The sequence below is a fragment of the Helianthus annuus genome, chromosome 5, assembly GCF_002127325.2.
Source record: "Helianthus annuus cultivar XRQ/B chromosome 5, HanXRQr2.0-SUNRISE, whole genome shotgun sequence".
Lineage (NCBI taxonomy): Eukaryota > Viridiplantae > Streptophyta > Magnoliopsida > Asterales > Asteraceae > Helianthus > Helianthus annuus.
In genome coordinates, this window is record NC_035437.2 from 21,622,367 (window position 1) to 21,643,007 (window position 20,641).

At 37.6% G+C, this 20,641-nt stretch overlaps 1 long non-coding RNA gene and 1 other non-coding gene across 2 annotated transcripts; both read left to right on the forward strand.

Annotated features, from left to right (window-relative positions):
• The first annotated feature begins 7,033 nt into the window (after positions 1-7,033).
• On the forward strand, positions 7,034-7,140 carry LOC118492768. The gene has a single exon (XR_004894770.1). It is a non-coding gene; the product is annotated as a small nucleolar RNA R71 (small nucleolar RNA).
• An 8,816-nt stretch (positions 7,141-15,956) lies between these two features.
• On the forward strand, positions 15,957-17,854 carry LOC110938626. Its single transcript, XR_004894253.1, has 3 exons — positions 15,957-16,671; positions 17,076-17,249; positions 17,370-17,854. It is a non-coding gene; the product is annotated as an uncharacterized LOC110938626 (long non-coding RNA).
• Positions 17,855-20,641: the final 2,787 nt, after the last annotated feature.

Below are 20,641 nucleotides of genomic sequence, written 5' to 3' on the forward strand. Positions count from 1 at the left end.
AGGCTGATCAAAATCTCAGAATCACATAAACATCTTAAATATCGTCAATTATCGACTTTTTACGCTAATTAGGTGCATAGTATGGTTTAAAACCATAATTAGCACCCAAGACATGTTACCTACTGAATTTATAAATAATTTTTAATACATTTACAGTAGGTATAAGTCATGAACTCAGACTTCCAATTATGTCCTTAAAATCATATGTAAAATGACCAAAATACCCTTTCAGGGCATAGTTTGGCCATAAATGGTTAAACCACACATATGAATGATATCCTACTATTTTAACATCATAAAATAAATATTTTTACTGAATGTTTTAAACCAAAATATCAGTTTACTTTAAAACCTCTTTTATAAATATTAAAATGACCAAAATGCCCTTACGAGACTTAATTTGGTCTTAAATACTTTTTGGGCATATATGTTAACATCCTACTGATGTATTAACATATTTTAAGCATAATAACATAAGGGACTGGTTTATGGTTCATTTGGTCACTCGTTATCGCTTATACGCGTACGGTCAGACTTACGTTGCTAGTTTACGTAAGTTTGCCGAAACGGGTTTAACCTTATCGTTTTTACTTCAAAATCCAGAATGTACTTAGTTTACCCATATTATACAAGTCTTCGTACTTGTTGGGTCTAAATTACATTCTATTCCGGTCATCGCTTAGTCTAGCGTATCGTACCGTTTTAGATATTTTAAGCTAGTCGGTTTAAGTCTACGACTTAAATAAGACCGTTAGCATTCTGAATTGGTTATATATTACCATCACTCCAGACTAGAGCCACCCGGTAAAAGCTACCTGCATTTAGTTAGAATGGATACGACTGAGTTATTTTGCTTTGAATCAAGTATTAGCTTAGGTAAATACTTTTCACTTATTTTCCCTTATACGGGCTTGGGATACGGTATTATAATAATACCGCTTGGTCGGGTATGAAATCAATTAATCGGATTGTGATTAATAAATTTGCATAACCCGTTTTAATCTGTTTTGTTTGATAACATAAACATAAGGGGTTAATACGACCATGTCCTGGATATCCTCGGCTCATTTCATTTGAAAATGGCCACGACCTATGCACGGGGTGTAGGCATACACCTGACAGATGCAAATGCTAAATAACCCACATGTTGGGGATAACTCCTTTTTTGGGTTTTATAGTGGTGAGTCCGTTAATCATGACCGGCTTCCAAAACGGCCCCATATGTATGACAAACATGTAAAACTGTATACAAGATTTTATTAAAAATTGTCCCAAGTTATAAATGGTTTGTGCCTTGTGCGCCTAAATCAATTTTCATAAACTCTTTTTAAAAGAGTCAGTTAATTGTATTTACCAGTGAAAACTGACGTATTTTCAAAAGACTAAGTCACAGGTACTACTCGTAATAGGCTGGGAGTTGCTCGGTGTCGAAATAGAGGATCTTGCAAATCCTTAAAGATGCCTTAAAAGTCTGCTAAACTTCTTTTTATACACTCTGATAAGATTCGCCTGCGGATTTGTTATTACAGGCTCGTCTATAATAAATACTTTGATATTTTCAGACATTTGGGTTTGTAATAATATTTTATATTCCAAGACTTCCGCTGTGCTATAATTGTGTTAATTGACTATGATGATATCAACTACGTTACAATAATCCCACCGGGCCCACCAATAATATGTGGAAATATCGGGGTGTGACACATCCCCTTCCCCTTTGCGACACAAAGCCCAACCCGCCACCCTCTTTCCCTTTCGGCCCATGCAGCCCAACTCGCCCACCTCCATCTGTTTTAATATATACGTATGATTGCATGGAGAGCAAAAAAAAAAAAAAAAAGAAACTGATGTGCGTGCGGTGTGATATATTTTTATGTGTATTTTTAGCCCTTTTTAACACTTTACTCAAGTTTCAAATTTATAAAACACGATATTTTACTAACACCAAACACACATATGGGCAAGTGCTCCCATCGTGAGCGTAGTATAGCGTTGGTAAGATACCGAGGTCGTCCAAGGACACAAGAGCTTTTAATACCGGTTTATCCTCAACGTCTAATCAAATCAAAATTTTAGAAAAAGGTTTTAAACTAGAAAATAAAAACTAAAAATGCTGAAAAAAATAAAAACAGATAGACAAGATGAATCACTTGGATCCGACTCGCCTTTAATGTAACCTTTGATTATTTCCGCACTTTTGCACTTTTTAAGTGATTATCTTAGTTACAGTAGTAGGCCCCTCTTTTGAAGATGACGTTACCCTCAACCTAGTAGTTTGAGTTAGCAAGGATACAATCCTAAAGGGTTGGATTATTGAAAGATAATTAATTAAGTTATTAATGCGTAATGTGGAAGGCCCCTATTTTGAAGGTGACGTTACCCTCGGCTAAATAGTTTGAGTCAGCAGGGATACAATCCTAAGTAGCCGGGTTAATGTTTTAATAGTAGTTTACATATGAGGGGATCAAGAAATTCGGACCCCCGCCATCCAATACCAGTGGGTATTGAAGGAGGTCCTACTAAGCTTGACCCAGGTCCTTGTAGGATCTATACACTGAACAAGGCAAGACGGTTACCAAACCATTCCCTAAACCCCCGACCAGGTACCCAACATATATCCATATAGACCGTGGAGATATGAATGGTGTAAATCTTTTATTTATATAGACAGTAAAATAACGCCAAGACACCACGGACAAATGATAAGGAAGTTTCACCTTCAACATAAGAAACCTGTCATTAAAGTCATTAATACATAACCAAATAAAAAGTGCGAAAAGATTAAAAATAAAAAGTATTACACTAAATGCTTGTCTTCACCAAGTGATGTAAGAGACTTAGGCAAACATGGCCTTTGATTGTCAAGAACTCTTACGATCAATCTTGGATCCCGAGACTACTACACACACTCTATGATAGATGATGGATGATGGTGGTAGATGTGGGTTGTGATGGTGGTGGTGGGTGGGTGGAGTGTGAGAGAGATAATTTGCCAAGGGATGATTTGCAAGTGACGCAAGCACCCCTATTTATAGCCTGCGCAGAAGCCCGGGCACAGCCCCGTGTCCATCCATCTTCTCTTTCTTCATTAAATCTAGTTTGTCTGCATTAGTTGACTACGCCCCCGTGTCTGTTGGGCACGGCCCCGTGTGCAGAAACGTATTTGTACTATCAAGATTTGCATGGATTTTGCGAATCTTTGCATTGACCACTGCCCCGTGTCCGCTGGGCACGCCCCCGTGGTGGGTGATAGAAGCTTCTACAACTTTGTCTTTTCTGCAGACACTTGGGCACGCCCCCGTGCTCAATGAGCACGGGGCGTGTTCAGCCTTCTGTTCTCTTGTTTTTGCTTGGGAGGATGTTGTCGAGGGGTCGGGCATGCCACGTTTATTCCTTTTCTTGTATTATTGTTAGATTTGGTTGCATTTTTGCTTCTTTTGTTCAATTAAGCTCATTTAACCCTGAAAATACAAAAGGAAGACAAAAGCACACTTTTTCCAACATTAGTACTAAAAAGGGGTTAGTTTTATGCCACAATTGATGTATTTTATATGTTGCATTTTGCACACATCAAATACCCCCACACTTGAATCTTTGCTTGTCCTCAAGCAAAACTCTTTATAATGTGGCTTACACTCCCAAATGGAATCGGTAGAAGAGAAGGTTTTTGGGCTTGTATTGAGTGTCGAGATTCCAAGATTTTTATTAGGTTTTATTTTTATGTTATTTACAATCCTATTTGTCATGATTTATGTAGAACATTACATAAGATAAATTACTTATTTGGGCATAACATGCCTCTTTAAAATTCCATTTATACACAAGTTCACATACCTCACGGGAGATCACTCAACACTCGGCCGAAGATGTATTTTTGTGAAACACTCGAGAGCGGCATGGAACTTATTTCTACCATAAGCTTGCCAAACAATCAATCCTCCTCCTTTTTAACTACACACCTTTGTAAATATCAAGAGGACTTTTAGGGGAAGGGTTAGGCTTGGGTTAAAGGTAGGTGGTTGGGTTAGTGGTTAGTAGAAAAGGGCGAAAGGCGTAAAAAGCATCGGTTTCGTAAGACTTTTTATTTTTTATGACTTTTTTATTTTAATGAAGCATTTCTTCAAACAAAGTTCTTTTTGATGAACTTGTTTGTTTATTTCTTGGCTTCATCATTTTTTTAATAAGGAATGTCATATGAAAAACCGAGCTTTTACTAAAATAAAGGGTTTAAAATGAAAAAGGGTTTTGGTGGGTAAAGGGTGTTTGTTTTATGGGTTAGAAATGAAAAGGTTTAGGCTCAAAGGGGTTAACTAGGGGGATTTTGGGTAGGTGATAATAAAAAAAGAAAAATAATGGTGTTGAAAGAAAAAGGGTTAGTCCTAATGCCTCCATCATTTACTTACTTGGATTTAAGTTGGTAAGGACCAGGAATGTATCGTCATGGCAAGTTCTAGAGTCGTAAGAAACCAAGCGGCTATTCACACAAGAAACCAATGAGCATTTAGTTTAAAGATATGTATTTATATGCTCAATAAAGGCTCAAAACTCACTTTTTGTGGGAATGGGTTTTTATGTGATCAAGTATATATAATCAAATTTTAACTAGATTTGTCATGCCATTTCATAATTTTCTTATGTTGGTTCTTTTTATCACGATGCTATCGGTTGTAAATTTGTAAAAATATAACCTTTTTAAAACTTGTAATTCCCAAATTAAACCAAGACAAATAAAAAAATGAAAAGATTTTGAAAAAAATTTGGGGTGTTTAGCGGTTCCAATAGAGTTTTGTGTAAGGCTTGTAATTAGGACTTCCAAAATTCAAGGTTTTAGCATCCCCCCACACTTAAATTACACATTGTCCTCAATGTGTCCCAAAAATAAGTTTTTAGGTTGATTGAATGTGTAAAAAGTGTGTTAAAAACAATTTTTTATGTTACTGGCATCTGGACACGGGCCCGTGGTGTCCGGGCACGGCCCCGTGTTCAGGTTGCCAGTAACAAAAATCATTAGAAAGTAACAGAAGCCTGGGCACGGGGGCGTGTTCAGCGAACACGCCCCGTGTCCAGTTACCTGAACTGGGCGATTTTCTGCAGATTGTTCGGCACGGGGCCGTGTTGGCTGGACACGGCCCGTGCCGAACTGGCTGTAATGAAGAAAAATTGTCGGGAGGCTCTGTTTTTGTGCATGGGGTGCTGGTTCAAGTTTCCCTTGGTATCCTTCACCATCCCGCGTGTGTTTTATTCCTGAAAATTAAAGCTAGACTAGAAAACATAAAAAAAAATTAATCTAAACTAAACTAAGGATAATTCCGCGGAATGCCTCCGTGGTGCGCCACGTTTATAAGGGTCCTTGGCTAGACCCAAATCCAGTCATATGTTACCCAAGTGGGATGTTTTGCATCCCATGTTGCACCGTCGGAGAGCATCATCTAAACTTGAGTCTATGACCTTCATGTAATTGACCAGGTCATCGTCTTCTACTCTCTTACCAACTCCGAACTTCATTTCCTTGTCCCCAACCCTCAATGTTAGTGTTCCACCATTCATGTCTACCATTGCGTAGGCCGTAGCTAGGAATGGCCTCCCTAAGATGAGTGGTACTTCGGTATCTTCCTCAATATCTAGTATGACAAAGTCGGCTGGGAAGACAAATTCGCCGACTTTAACCAATAGATTTTCAGCGACACCTTGTGGATATTTGACGGACGTATCGGCAAGTTGTATGCTCATTTTTGTAGGGCTTGTTTTCCCTAGGCCGAGTCGGTCGAACATTGATGCGGGCATGAGGTTGATGCTAGCCCCGAGGTCGGCTAGTGCATTGCGAATGGGAGATTCCCCAATCGAACAAGGGATTGTGAAGCTTCCAGGATCGATCTTCTTTTGCTGGAGTTTGTTGAGTAGCAAGGCGGAGCATTCTTCGCTTAAATTAACTAATTGCAATGATTCAATTTTCCTTTTGTGAGTGAGGAAGTCCCTCATAAATTTTGAATATTTAGGCATTTGGGTTAGGACTTCAACAAATGGAATATCAACATGCAATTGTTTTAGTAAATTTACGAACTTTGTGAATTGCTCATCGGTCTTTTGGCGAATTAACCGACCGGGGTACATAACCGGAGGATTCTTGGTGGGCTCTTGATTTGGTGGAGGAGCCGTCTCTTGTTGGGATGTCGGTGGAGTTGTGGTTTGGCTAGATCGGCTCTTTTCAGCTGGAGGTAACGGAGCTTCCTCGGGACCCAAGGTACGGTTTCTCAATGTGATGAGATGCACTTGCGCCTTTAGGTTGGTTTCGGTATTGCTTTGTAACGCGCCTTGTGGTCTCTCGGAGAAATTTTGAGCTAGTTGATTTATTTGTTTTTCAATGTTTTGAATACTAGCTTGTTGATTTCTTAAGTTCGATTCCAGTTGTTGAAATCGATCTGAGTTTTTATTTTCGGTGTCGGAGATGAGGCAAGATACGGTATCTTCAAGCCTTTCTCGTCCCCCTTGTTGTTGAGAGAAATTTTGTGACTCGTTTCTTGGTTGTTGAAAGTTTGTTCGTTGGTTTAGATTTTGTTGGTTACTACTATTGTCGGGTTCTCTCCAACCAAGGTTAGGGTGGTTACGCCATCCTTGGTTGTAGGTACCCGTTGGAGGACCCGACGGCCTAGGTCTATTATCAATGTAGTTTACCGATTCTGTTTGATTATCCATTTCTTTCATACAACTCCAATTTTCATGTGGCCCGCCACACCCCTCGCAAGCCATAACCGAAGCCATTTTTGCCATTTCTAACTTTTTGATTTTTGAAGAAAGGGCTTCGATTTGGGCTTGCAAGGAGGTGCTCTCATCAAACTTATGGGCGCCCGGGGCAATAGATTTCGTGCCTCGGGGAGTGTGCCACTGAAAATTGATTTGAGCAATTTCCTCAATTTGATTATAAATTTCATTTGGGCGGCGATTACCTAAAAGTCCCCCAGAGCCAAAGTCAAGTGTTTGTCTTGTGTGTGGCAACAACCCATTATAGAAAGTGGATACTTGTTGCCATACCGCAAGACCATGATGAGGACACTTTCTTTGTAGCTCCTTGAACCTTTCCCAAATTTCATATAAGGATTCCCCGTCCTCTTGTGAATATGTGTTAATTTCAGTCATTAATTTAGCCGTTTTAGCAGGAGGGAAATACTTATATAGAAACTTTTGGGCTAGTTCATCCCAGGTGTTTACCGAGCCAACTGGGAGGGTATTGAGCCAAGCCTTAGCTCGGTCTTTTAGTGAAAATGGAAACATTCGAAGGCGGATGGCGTCATTTGATGCTCCATTGATCCGAAAAGTATCACATATTTCCAAGAAGTTAGTAATATGTAAATGGGGATCTTCGTCCGCAAGCCCATGGAAGGTTGCGGAGTTTTGGAGCATTTATATCAAATGCGGCCGAAGTTCGAAGTTGTTGGCCTCGACATTCGGTGCATTGATAGCGGCGCCGAGATTACCTACGGTGGGCCGTAGGTAATCCATGAGGGTACGTTGATCCGCCATTGGAAGTGGGTCCCCCGAAACTTTCTCTTGGTTTTTAGCTTTAAGCCTTTTTCTTAGAAAGCATTCGGGTTCGTCTAGAGGTTCTTTTATGTCTCTACTAGAACTGGAGCTCATACACTGCGTAGAAAGTTCAGATGTGGCGCTTGGGTTCCAAGTCCTGCAATAAAAACAAAAAAGAACGTTGGTCAGAAGTTTCACCACGGCCCCGTGCTCAGGTGAACACGGCCCGTGGTCGGAGACACAGTAATTGTTTTCCGGATCCCTGTTACTGGGGAGCTCGACACAGCCCCGTGTTGCACTGACACAGCCCCGTGCTCAACTCTTTGTAACTCGGAAAACAAAAACTGCCAGTAACAATGCTGGGCACGGCCCGTGTCCGACCAGGCACGACCCGTGCTGAGCTCTGCAGAAACTGAAAATTTATAAAAAAAATCCTAAAAAAACAGAAAATAAGAAAAACGATTAGGCCGTTGATTCCTAACTTTCTTAAAATCCTTGTGTCCCCGGAAACGGTGCCAAAAACTTGATGTGCGTGCGGTATGATATATTTTTATGTATATTTTTAGCCCTTTTAACACTTTACTCAAGTTTTAAATTTATAAAACACGATATTTTACTAACACCAAACACACATATGGGCAAGTGCACCCATCGTGAGCGTAGTATAGCGTTGGTAAGATACCGAGGTCGTCCAAGGACACAAGAGCTTTTAATACCGGTTTATCCTCAACGTCTAATCAAATCAAAATTTTAGAAAAAAGGTTTTAAACTAGAAAATAAAAACTAAAAATGCTGAAAATAAAAATAAAAATAGAAACAGATAGACAAAATGAATCACTTGGATCCGACTCGCCTTTAGTGTAACCTTTGATTATTTCCGAACTTTTGCACTTTTTAAGAGATTATCTTAGTTATAGTAGTAGGCCCCTCTTTTGAAGGTGACGTTACCCTCAACCTAGTAGTTTGAGTCAACAAGGATACAATCCTAAAGGGTTGGATTATTGAAAGATAATTAATTAAGTTATTAATGTGTAATGTGGTAGGCCCCTCTTTTGAAGGTGACGTTACCCTCGTCTAAGTAGTTTGAGTCAGCAGGGATATAATCTTAAGTAGCCGGGTTAATGTTTTAATAGTAGTTTACATATGAGGGGATCAAGAAATTCGGACCCCCGCCATCCAATACCAGTGTGTATTGAAGGAGGTCCTACTAAGCTTGACCCAGGTCTTTACCAAACCATTCCCTTAACCCCCGACCAGGTAGCCAACATATCTCCATATAGACCGTGGAGATAAGAATGGTGTAAATCTTTTATTTTATATAGACAGTAAAATAACGCCAAGTCACCACAGACAAATGATAAGGAAGTTTCACCTTCAACATAAGAAACTAGTTATTAACGTCATTAATACATAACCAAATAAAAAGTGCGAAAAGATTAAAAATAGAAACTATTACACTAAATGCTTGTCTTCACCAAGTACTGTAAGAGACTTAGGCAAACATGGCATTTGATTTTCAAGAACTCTTACGATCAATCTTGGATCCCGAGACTACTACACACACTCTATGATGGATGATGGTGGTGGATGTGGGTTGTGATGGTGGTGGTGGGTGGGTGAAGTGTGAGAGAGGTGGTTTGCCAAGGGATGATTTGCAAGTGAGCCAAGCACCCCTATCTATAGCCTGCACAGAAGCCCAGACACGGCCCCGTGTCCATCCATCTTCTCTTTCTTCATTAAATGCAGTTTGTCTGCGTGAGTTGACCATTCCCCCGTATCTGCTGGGCACGGCCCCGTGTGCAGAAGCGTATCTGTACTATCAAGATTTGCTTGAATTCTGCGAATCTTAGCGTTGACCACGGCCCCGCGTCCGCTGGGCACGCCCCCGTTGTGGGTGATAGAAGCTTCTACAACTTTGTCTTTTCTGTAGACACTTGGGCACGCCCCCGTGCTCAATGAGCACGGGGCGTGTTCAGCCTTCCGTTCTCTTGTTTTTGCTTGGGAGGATGCTGTCGAGGGGTCAGGCATGCCACGTTTATTCCCTTTCTTGTATTATTGTTAGATTTGGCTGCATTTTTGCTTCTTTTATTCAATTAAGCTCATTTAACCCTGAAAATACAAAAGGAAGATAAAAGCACACTTTTTCCAACATTAGTACTAAAAAGGTTAGCTTTATGCCACATTTGATGTAATTTATATGTTGCATTTTGCACACATCAGAAACCCTACCCTTGTGTGCGATGGCAGAAGAGAACTAGCAGCCTCCCCCCTTCGCAAATCAGCCCTTTCTCTCCGCACCAAGGTTAGTGCGCTTGTTAGTTTGCGGCTTATGGTATTCTTGTTCGTCTACATGGCTGTGTCGTGAGTTGTTTTTGGTAGATATGCATTAACTGCGCAATTAGTTTCGGATGATATGTTATTACTTGAGTTATTTGATGATATGCATGTACACATGAACATGGCTGTGTTTTTGCGATAATCTTGATGTCTTATATCTAGGGTTTGTGTGATTCTTGATATGCTAGGTGATAATTGATGGGTTAACTGCTGTTAGTCGATACTAATAAGTGTCATGATCATTTAAATGCGTTTTAGTATCATATAGTTGAAAATAGAATGCTAAGTAGTATAAACAGCCAACTGAAGTTGGCTGTAAACGGGTCGTTATATATCGAAAAACTGATTTTCTGAAGTCTAAATCATAGTTTTCGAAAAACGCTTTAAATGGCGCTGGTATCATGAGGTCGTTTGCTATTTTTAAAAAGCGGTTTTTTTATAGCAGCAAAAGCTGCGTTTTTCTGTAGAAATTACATGTTATGCTTTTCGTTATAACTTGTAAACTGGATAGAGTTAGGCTGTGAATTTCGTACAGTAGCTGGGCATGAATGTTGCCGAAAATCTCCCGCTGGAATTTTGCCATTCGGACAGACGATGATTTTTAAATAAATTGTTTCGTGGACTGCAGTCAGAAAGTGACGAATCTGACTGCAGCCTAGTAAATGATTTTTCTTAAATAATTGGTAATGAATTAGGTCCAGAGATTTTTACACAAGGTGACGCGGACCACTTAGAATGTTCTGTAAATTATTTAGAATTTTTGAAATAAGACAACTATTTATAAAAATACCCGAAAACAACCCAGTTCTGGACGTCAAAGCTGAAACATAATAAGTTGTTATATGCGTATCTAAATGTTGTGTATGCTATCTGAGAATGATCCAACTTGTTTAATGTCAACGAAAGTGTTATGTGAATTATTGTGTGCTTTGATCACGAGTAATTATATGTGGAATATGTATATGTACGTAAGTTGTCAAAGTGAGTGCATGGTACGTGTTAGATACGTGTAGGAGCTTTGTGCTTTACTTGAACACATTAATAAACTAAATGGTAATCATATTAGGACGTGATTGACCTACCTCGACTCCTAACCATTTTAAGAGACCAACCGAGCAATCGAAGGTTAGTTCACACTTTTCTTCAAAGCATGGGATTCACGGTGGTTCTGGAATGGGTTAAACAACAACTATCTCCCTTGGGTGGGATGCAACCTGCGTATTCACCTTGGGTAGAATACGTACTACCGTCCTCCTTGGGAAGGACGACAACCATATAATACATGTCTTAAGCATACTAGACAACAACTCTATCGTAAAGTACCTGCATATTTTATATCGTCTTAATCGTCGGGCCAATGGCGAACGGGTTATTAGTTAAATAGGGCTATTAGATTTGACAAGCCTCACACCATGCCGCAGAGAACGGGCGTGGACTAATATACTTGGGCACTTAGTCAATGATGATAGACATTGACTCGGGGCACTCAACATAACTTAAGTCAGTAGTCGATATGGTAACGGGTCTAGTGGTTTAAAACAGTGGGGTAGCTCCCCATGGCATGTTTTTATAAAGAACAAGAAACTTAACAACTTATGGTTTTTGGAACAACATTAAAACGGGCAACCAACTGTGAACTCGCCAACTTTTTGTTGACACACTACTGCATGCTTTGCAGGTCGTTAGGTACATGGCTGGAGCTTGCACGAGGAGTGGACATTGTGGCAAGGAACCAATTGTTGGTTCCTACTAATAAACTTTATGATTTATAAACCGCTTTATGGGTTTTATACTTTATGCTTCCGCTAATATTTAAACTTGGTTTGGGATTTTGTTTTCATAATCACTAAACGCTTGATTGGTTGTTTTACTTCGTTTTACTGATTGGTGGTATGATCCTGGTCAGTCACACGCCTCGCGGTATTACTCCGCTTGTGGATTTTGGGGGTGTGACAGCTATGGCCCTTGCTGCCTCCCAACAGAAACAACCATCGCGCAACCTATCGGTGCTGAACCTAGATTACAGGCCCAACTCGTACTCAGGAATCGTGGACATGAGAACAAGCGGGCCATGGGTCATGGTCGTTCTTCATGTGGTCACGGTCAACCTTTGTAGCAGGCCTACAACTACACTCAGTGGGCCCAAATAGTAACCAATGGGCCGATCCACTTCCGTATCAGCCTTGGAAACAGTGGCCATCGTCACCTTGCCAATACCCATCTGCCCCTCCAAACAATAGTAACAACGTGGGCAACGGGATCCTCCGGCTGAGACCAAACCAAGCATATGCTGCCTACACTCCTACTAACATCGAGCAGGCGATGTACTCATGTCTCTCAACCCTGCTAAATGGAACCCCAAAATCTTTGTATCCCAGGAAACGACGCCAAAAACTTGATGTATGCTGGTGTGCTTATAAAAGATGGTTAATTTTAGGTTGGTTTATGCACTAGTTCAAGTATTAATATTTATACAACACGATAAAATATGATCACACTACAACTCACATTGGACAAGTGCACCCATCGTTGGCGTAATATACTGATGGTAAGATACCGAGGTCGTCCAAAGATACATGAGTTTTAGTACCGAGTTTTCGTTAATGTCTAACTAAATCCAAAAGTTGGGTTTGTTGAAAAAAGAATAAATAAAATTAAAAGAAAAGAAAATAAATGGCCCAAGAGGAAAATAAAAGGGTAGTGATCAATGCTAGAGGAAGGGGTGTTTAGGATCAACTTACCTCTTGTTGCCTTGTTAACTAGATCAGACCATGGGGTTGCAAGGGCTCGATTGTCAGACTAGGAGCTATTTGTGTTAATGTATATTATTCTGTAGTATTTGGGTCAGAATCCTAGCACACTTGAACCTTCCACTTTGAAATAGCAGGGAAACGCCACTCGAGACCAGGATATAATATTAATTAATTAATTAGTCCAAGGTGTGTGTGTATGTATGTATGTGTGTGTGTGTGTGTGTCTATATATATATATATATATATATATATATATATATATATATATATATATATATTAGCGTCTATTAGTCCATTGGTGAGTCGATAATTCCCCTAAGGGGGCTACTTATACATATATATATATATATATATATATATATATATATAGGATGAGGTTCATGAGTAAACAACATCCTTGTTTGTGAACCGTGTGAACCAATCTGAGCCATTGATAATTTTTTTAGATGTAAAGGATATGATGGTAATTAATCAGTTTAAATTAGGAAGTTATATATTTTTGTTAACATTAAACTAACTGCCCCTTATGATCTTTAAATAGTTATAAATTTTTCATACGTTAACATTTTTTTATTTAAATACACCATAAAAACGAATTTTTTATTCTCTTTAATTTGAGTATGATATTGCTATAGTTTTTTTTAATAAAAACGAACAACATATGCATTTTTTGTTTTCCAGTGTTTTATTGTTTATATACACAGGTGTACATGAGTACAATATACAGATGTACAATAGTGTACAATGTACGAACAACAGCCTGTACACTTGTGTACATGAGTACAATACACATATGCACAACAATGTACAATGTAGGAACAACGGACTGTACACTTGTGTACCCGTATCTTTAATTAATAACTGACATCCCTGGTTTAAAGGGATTTGATGTTGTTATATTTAAAAAATCAATATTCAGTTATGATAGGATACCAAAATTACCAATATTACACATTTACCTGAATACCCCTATCAGCCCCATTTCTTTCTTATATTTAAATTAATATTTACAAGTTTGCCATTAGCATTAATTTTGATCATCTAACAAATCTAACAAATGAAGGGCCAAGATCTGTTCATTTTGTTCACAAGTTAACCATTGTTCACTCTAGAACCCTATCCTATATATATATATATATATATATATATATATATATATATATATATATATATATATATATATATATATATATATATATATGTCGCAACCCCCGACCCCTACACCAGGGGCGGGAGCCGCGAGCCACAAGCCGGTGGTATCAGTGTTTATTAATTTGGCTAATTCAGTCATATATCTACATAAAAAGACACCTCTTATGACTGTTTATAAACGTCTTCCTTTGTCCACTTTACTTTAATTTCTATTGACCATTAGTATAGTCTTCCCATGTATTAACTATACTTCTCTTAAGGTAAAATCTTAGGAAAGAGTTCCCATGCGTGACAAGAAATACTCATTAAGATCATTAACTCATAATGGATCCTTCGATTAATGTAATCGATCTATACCCATTTAACAAATTAAGCTCAACATAAATTATTTTGTACACATGATAAACATATGATTGGCTTATCTCAGTACCTAGTTTCTTCGGATAACATTCATTTATTTCCTTGATTTCCCAAAATAATAAAAATTTTCTACATAAATAAAACCTTTCGGTTGATATATAATATATATGTAAAACCAAGATTCAAAGTGACTTTAGAAAAAAGCTAGCCCGTACAACGTGTAGGAACCGTCCGCTTATAAATAAAATAAAACACTATATTAAATGATTACAATACATAAATTAAAGAAAGCCGGAAATTGCAGACCTGTTACAACTGAAAAAAACAAAATAAAAGAATAAAAGATGGAACAGAAATGAAATGAAATGTGGCTGAGGGTTATGTTTAACACAGAGCCCTTACAACAAATTACGAGTCTCCCAAGAGAACTCGTTTTGTTTCCCAGGGTACAACTGCTGGAGCAGTGTGTACTGTCGAAGCTGGCTCGAGGACCTGAAGAATACCTTGAGACAAGTAAGAAGAAGATCAGAAATTCGCAAAGAGAATTTTTCATATGTTGTTGGCATATCTGGTGTCCTTCTGTAGTGGATGTGATGCTGTATTTATACAGCATCTGAGATAAAACAGCAAAAACTGAATTAAAGGAGAGAATTAAATTGCATTAAACGTCTTCAATGCACTTTAATTCATCATTTAATTCCCAGTCAAAACCGTTGAGTCGTCTGTTTCAAATGCTAAAGTGAAAGTGCTATGTCATTAAAATCTGTGAAGCTTCTGTCGCGCGCGTGCGCAAGTCTGCACCACTCATGCACGTGTGCGCCACGTCACTAGTAAACCTATACCATCATACAACACAGTCGCGTCATATTGGCTTACTTTGGTGCGCCGCGCATGTCACATCAGTGTCCATGCGCCATGTACCCGTGCGCCCGCCTGCCAAGGTTGACATGCCACCTGGTCCCTGTAGCCCCAGTGTTTCACCACATGCGAGCGGTCAAAAATACAAAGGCAACTCTCAAACGGCTCATGGCGTTGCGAGCGTGCGAAGTGCAAAGTGCGCCACATTGCGCCCATCGCCCACGCTACGTGCGCGCGCGTGTGCGAGTGCGCGTTATACAAATAATAATCCAATTTATTTACGTATTAAATTAGTAGACAATAATATTATTTACGTACATGTTATACAAATATATTATACAAATACAAGTAAATGAAGAACTTGTGAGCAACGATCCTCTTACATTGACATGATATTGTGATGATTATTTATACATCTCCACAATTCCTCACTATTCTTCAATAATTTTCATTTACTTTGGATTTTATTTTTATTATCAATATAACACATTTTAATGAATAATTTAATAAATGTAATATTTTTTTTATAAATAACTATGAAATTGTTTCATTCCAATTATCAGGGCAAATTACATAAGGATAGTAGGTATACGAGCAACAAACTGCGACGCCATCCCCCTTCTGAATAGAAAACCCTAATCTACTAAAAGCACAGTCTCACTCCTGAGGGGTCGAAATGTAATATGGAAACCAACAGAAGAATAACAACAAATTTCATATTAGTAGTCTAATAATATTAAGTAAACATACTTCATGTTATACGAATTGTACAAGTCAATTTATATAATCCAAGTAAATGAAGAACTCATTTTCCCAAACCCACACCTACCCAATGATACCCTAATATTGTGTTGATAGTGACAATTGATATTGTAATGATTATTTAACAAAACCTTGGTCAAGAAGAAATTGACTAAGGGGTAGTTTGGTAATTATATATGATGAGAGAATATATAAGTGCATGCAATGTAACACTCTCTCTTGTACTTCCTCCATAAAACATCTCTCTTCCTCTCAATTAATTTATTCATCAATTATGAAGTGGGTTTTGTTATTGATGATTTGTGGGGTGGGGCGAGGATATTTGTTCATCAATTTTCACCAAGAAAACTGTTCACCAAAGTTTGTGATCTTTTCAACTGGTAGATCTTTTATTTTCTGAAAAATAATAGTTATTTTTAACTTGTAACTCGGATCAATAGAGTTATTTTTTTTTTGTTTCAAAGTTGATGGAGGTATTTAGTTTACAACTACTTTGATGTTTTTATTAGTGATTTCCCTATCTCCACTATGTTGTCCTTGGCTCATTCATCTTTTCTTTTCTGTCATATGATACAATATTAATTGTCTATTCAGAGAGTGTATGTTTGGACTAGAATAGGATAGTGACTCGTAACAGGTCAAATGTTTTGAGCGTTTCTTAAATTTCGATTACTTAAGATATAAATATACATTTACAAAGCACAAAAATGGCACTTTGGTGAACAGTAAAATGACATAGTGCGAAACAGGAGTAAAAGCTTTAAACTAGATTAAAACAAGTGGTGAAACCTTTTCTGGTATTTTATGTATTTATTTTTGCAAGGGCTAATGACGCGGTGTTAGAAATTCACGAAGATGAATATTTTTCTGCAATATCAGAGGAAGACGAAGACGAGGAAACGACTGGTGGGGATGACACTTAACAACCACGGTAAAGAAAACAAAACAAAACCAGAGCAAGCTAATGACTTACCTTGGCTCAGTCTCTTCTTTAAGCCACGAGCCACGGTTAACTTGGCTCAGCTAATTCTAAGCTGATTTCTATTATTTCAGCATTCAATGTTTCAAACACCAAACATTGAGCATCGATATCTCTTTCATCTTAGCTCCGTTTTGGACGCGGTTTAGTTCATCGCGAAGCTCTTCCAACATAGAACACAAACCCACAAATAAATATATAAGATACCCTCAGTTTCTTATATTTATTTCTAGTCCAAAATTAGAAAAATGCATTTCCTATATTTATGGAAATTGCTATTTTCATAAAAGTTCTAACACAACGATCTCCCAAAAGCCAAATCCTGGCACATTTTCTAACATTCTTTGCGTTGCAAGGTCTCATGAGATAGTGCTCTACATTTCATAAGCTCTTTTATATCATGTGGAATTTTCATCTGATCATAAAGAAGAACAAATTTTGTCTGATGCTGAAGGGGAAAACATTCCATTTAATGTAGAAGAAGAAGCACTTCCTGAGCAAGTGCAACCTGTTGTGGTTTTTGACACTGTGTAAGTGTTCCTTCTTATTATCAAGTTAAACTTCATAAATACTAATTTACTTAAATCCACATACTTGGGTGTGGTTTATTCATCTTCTTCTTCTTCTGATAACTTTGGATTCTTTACCAGGTTCATAGGACTTATAAAATTTTTAGCTGAGGCGTATTTAGCTCTGTTGGCCTTGGATGGACTACTTCATTTATCCATGCTACCTATCTTTTGGGCGTCATTCTCTTTTTTTTTTTGGATAGGCTTTACGTTTGCCATTTGGATTATGTTTATTGAGAAATACACTCATGACCGACTTGACCCGGTTACTCTACTATGTTATAAAACCTTATCCTTTTCAGCTTTTTTTATGGGGCTAACGTCTCTGATGATAAGCATTTCAATATCTCTCTATGAGGCTGATGCTAAGAAGTGGAGCTCTAATAAGGTTGGGTGATTGAGTAGTATCTAGTTGGTTCTGTACATATAGTAGAATAATGGACATGATTAGATCATGGGTTGTTTTATTCTACTTAGGATTTTATATATTTGTTGGTAAACCTTTTGTGTGTTAATGGAGAAACATTTGGATAGTTTATGATAAATGCCGACTAACACAATTGTTACTTTTGTGTGTTGATATGGTGCATACTTTTTTTTGGTAACATGAAACACCACTTATATCAATTTTGAACATTTTAAATACAAATTCATACCATCTTATACAAAAAAAAAAGATTAATATATAAAGTGTTGACGCCATCATTTTTTAACACAAAGATTAATATATAAAAAGTGTTAAACCATCATTTTTTAACACTTTATAATGTCACTTCATGAGTTTTTTAATGGCCAACGACCAACGAGTCATTCTTTAAACAATGGAAAGTAGGCTACTTGCCATTGTTTAAAGAATGACTCGTTGGTCGTTGGCCATTAAAAAACTCATGAAGTGACATTACAATGTGTTAAAAAATGATGGTGTCAATACTTGAAGTAGGTATATAATGTGAGTAAATAGGTTGATTCAAGTAAATGCCTAAACTTATAATTTGTACCAGTGCAATCATCTGATATGACACAATGATAATTAATCATAAAAGACATGAGATAAAATAGAGAGATGAGTTCTATTTTTACCTGGAAGGCATTAATTATGAAAAGCAGGTAATTTGTCTTCTCTGCAATACTCAGGCTTCTTACCCGTGCATTAAATAGTCAATTTAAGCCACTGGTCTTGACAAATGCCAATGGTTATCAAAAAAGTAAGTCACAATCTCACATACCTCCTTCAAGCAGAGAACCCTCTCGATAAATGCCTTAAACATAACCTTTCTATCGTAAAAGCATATCCACACAACAACATTCTCGCGAAACTGCACATTACAATCGAACAAAGTTAACATATATATGTCCATTATAAAGGATACACAAACATTCAAGTTCACTTTATTACAAAGTTTTAATCCCTAAACTTGCATTCTGATCAATATTACCCTACCCTATACTAATACTTCATTAGATATTGCACTCACAGGGTATATCTCAATAATAATAGCCTACAAAAGTTCTATGCTTATTTTGTGGATACTCAACTATTTCAACCAATATCCATGATTCCATGTAGAACCAAACAATATTGTTATAGTAGTATAGCACGAGATGAAGAGAGTATGTACTTCGAGGCTTCCCGCCACATCCATCTAAAATGCTGCAATCTAATACTAAACAGATCACAAAATACTAAAATCTGATACTGAACCAATCACAAAGTACTGAAATATGATACGGAACCGATCACAAAACGTTGTAATATGATACTAAACTGATCACAAAACTTACTGATATATGATACCTAATTAATCACAAGACTTACTTAAATATGAAACAGAACTGATCACAAAATGCTGAAATATCATACCGAACTAATCACAAATGTCACACCCCTAATTTCCACGTGTCACCGGTGGGCCCGGTGGGGGAGTATCGTGACGTAATTGATATCATCATAGTCAAATAACACAAATTATAATGCACAGCGGAAGCAAAAAGATAGATTTATTCCAACCAAATGATTATTGTAATATTTAAGTTTCACAATGTAGTTGAAATAGATCCACAGGCGGATCAAAATAAAAAGGAGAATTATTCAACAGATTTATTGCATCCAAGCTTGCGAGACTCTAAACGATGCTAAGGAGAGGCCAGCCTATTACGTGTAGAACCTGCACTTAATCTTTTTGGGGAAAATACGTCAGTTTACACTGGTAAATACAATTTAACTGACTCATTTTGAAAACGTTATAAAAATTGATTTGAATGCACAAGGCACAAAACTTTTTATAACTTGGGATAATTAATCAAATTAAACTTGTAAAAGAATTACATGTTTGTTATGCGTTTAGTCGTCCGGTCCCTGCCAGGTTTAAGATTAATAGACACACCACTTAGTATAAATCCGCGGCGGGAAACCAACGGTTATACCTTACTAAATATGGACACATTGTCGGGTGTACGCCTACACCCGCGTGTCAAGGTCGTGGCCATTTCATGAATGATGCCAAGGATATCCGGGACGTGGTCATTAAACTCCCAAAGGCGTAAAACAAACAAAACAAATTTTCCCAAAGGCGTAAAACAAACAAAACAAATTTTTAAACGGGTTATCTTGATAATACTTAACCACTAATCGATTAAGGTCAAATGCCCAACCAAGCGGTATTTTATATACCGTACCCCAAGCCCGTATAAGGGAAAATAAGTTAAAAGTATTTACCTGAGCAAATTTATACAATTTATCCCAGCCGTATACCACCAAGCAAGTACAGATAGCTTTTACTAGGCTCCTAAATCTGGAGCGAAGGTTTTTAATAACCTATTAGATTCCTAACGGGTCTTTAATTAAGCCTATGCTTAGACCGGTTAGTCTTAAGAGGGGATACGGTTCAAAACGCATGATTAAGCGAGAACCGGATTAGAATGTGGTTTAGACCCGAAAAGCTTGAATACTTGTTTAATATGGGTAAACTAATCACATTCTGGATTTTGAGATAATATGATAAGGTTTGACCCGTTTCGGCTAATTTATGCAAACTAGTTACATAAGCTGATCCGAACACGAAAAGTGCGTAACGGGTAACCACAAGAGCCATGAACAAGTTTTCTAAGTTAATATGCCTTAAATATGTTGTGATATCAGTAGGATACCTTCCATTATGCCCAAAACGAGTTTAAGACCAATTTATGCCCCGTAGGGGTATTTTGGTCATTTTAAAGGTTATAAAAGAGATTAAATATTATTCTGAGTTACAGGTCTGATTTAATCAGTAAGTATACTTAATTTAATAAGTTATAATAGTAGGGTATCATATATATGTGAAATTTATTAATTATAACCATACTATGCACCGTAG